This window comes from Glandiceps talaboti, chromosome 4, assembly GCF_964340395.1.
Source record: "Glandiceps talaboti chromosome 4, keGlaTala1.1, whole genome shotgun sequence".
NCBI classification, from domain to species: domain Eukaryota; kingdom Metazoa; phylum Hemichordata; class Enteropneusta; family Spengelidae; genus Glandiceps; species Glandiceps talaboti.
The window spans coordinates 28,617,572-28,619,620 of record NC_135552.1 but is presented as its reverse complement, the minus strand read 5'-3'; the positions used below and the strand labels follow the sequence as shown (position 1 = coordinate 28,619,620).

The 2,049-nt window shown below is 34.7% G+C and overlaps 1 long non-coding RNA gene across 1 annotated transcript; it reads right to left on the bottom strand.

The window, feature by feature from the left end:
- Nucleotides 1-258: 258 nt before the first annotated feature.
- Nucleotides 259-1,760, bottom strand: LOC144433883 (uncharacterized). Its single transcript, XR_013480813.1, has 3 exons — nt 1,740-1,760; nt 917-986; nt 259-318 (listed from the first exon to the last, which is right to left on the bottom strand). It is a non-coding gene; the product is annotated as an uncharacterized LOC144433883 (long non-coding RNA).
- Nucleotides 1,761-2,049: the final 289 nt, after the last annotated feature.

The window sequence follows — 2,049 nt, the reverse complement described above, 5'->3', positions numbered from 1 at the left end:
GGGATTAAAACCCTGGCTTTCAAGGTAATGAGGATGGTCATGTTTGATTGCTCTGACTTTAATACAAAAATCAATAAGAATTATTAACATAATTTATGTAAAGTAATATACAACTTACCAACAATAGCAACACCAAGATTCTCCTGAACATCTGTAATATCAACATCATTACAGTTGCTAAGCAACACAGAAATGCTGTCTCCATAGCCACCAGTTTCATCTTCATGTATGGGTGTGAAAACAGTTTTGATGGCTGAGTTGAGAGTTGGGCTATCATTGACTGGCAATACATACAGTGCAATGGTTACTGCCTCCTCACTGTGTGACAGAAAACAATGACAAATCTGTTATTTGTAAAGAATGATCCTGTAAATTAATACACAGTGTACATCTATAAAATATAAATATCATATAACCTTGATTTCACAGGCTTGTGTGTGTGTGCTTTGTAGAATTGTCTTGTGCTTGAGTTGTTCAGTTTTTAAGGAGCCTGTAAATAGGATGCGTTCCCATTGGTCTTCCATTAAATAAATAAATAAATATATATATAATAATCTACACTTCACTATCTATACTGTCAGTCTGTTGTATTTCAAAAAGTCTTTCATTACAAATTCTACCATGCATACTTTGGATCAATAATTTGACGTCTTTCTTTCTGAGTCTGGACACAGTTTCTAACCTGATAACATGTATACATTATATACAGCAAGATTGAAATTATAATTGTCATCTGAAAGGAATGATATTTCTGACAGGGAGAGCACTGATACAAAGTTTAAACAGAGAGTAACTCAGAAGTGGTGATGGTTAATATTCTAATATAATGAAAGTACCACACAACATTTATACCATTTCTTTCTCATCTGCCCTGATTTTCCCTGATACCTTCAATACAGGTTATTGCTATACTTACCTGAATGGATCGTGATCACTAACTGATGTAGCATTGGTGTAATCTCCATCTGTTAATGTAGCTGTATCTCCTACATATGAAAATACAAATAAGAAAATTATTGAATATCTATGTCCTGGGTCCAATTCTTTTGGATCAGCATTCAGTATTACCAGTTGTAATTGCAACTAGCAGCACTGACTTCAGAGTTTAAAGGGACAAGTCAGAAGTCATAGGATAGGAGACAGTAGGATTACTGTTGTCGTATGTTTTTCTGTGCTACATTTATTTTAACTGAATATATGAAAGAGCTATTTCCATAGAAATAAGACCTGCTATTAATAAACGTACTTTATGAGTTGCCATATTTCTACATACAGCCATTGAGAAAGGTGTCAACAACAGTTGCACTGAATATGGCAGGCTGATGGGAAGAGTTATTTACAAGTAATGTCTACTTTTCCCTTGCATTAATTGTTGTCAAATTAAAGTGTACCTAACATATCCTAAGTTTTTATTCCGCCTAATTTTTCATGCACCAAAATAATATGTTAACCAGTACTCTATGGTTTCATGTTTACTACCAAGCATTTATCACAGAATCAGCTCAAAATAATCACCCATCTGAATTGGCCCTTTAACTTGACAAAAAAAAGATGGGTAAAAAAAACATATCAATGTTGATAGATTGATGACAGACTGACAGCTGACAATCAGTACAACTGAAATTTAAATTCACTAATGACAGTTACTCAATAAATTATTTGATTACAACTCTGCCCCGAGTCAGTGATATAGTCCACTCTAAATAAATACCAGTCTATATAAATTTGATGAGACTAACCTGTCATGTCCCAGGCTACAAATGTCAGATATGTAGTACCATGCCAGTTAGATTCTGGGATGAACCTAATGAAATTGGACCACTCACTTTTCAGAACCATTGCCAGATGTTCCAGGGTAGCACTACGTAGTACATGGCCATCAGGCTGAACACTGCTTGTCACATTGATAACTATAGACACAGTTAGGATGAAAGATTCAGTTATAATAACAATTACCATCATGTAATATTATGACAGAACCCCTTGACACGAGAGTTCAAATGTGCTATACTTGGGGGTATCGGTACTACACGAGAGTGCAAATGTGCT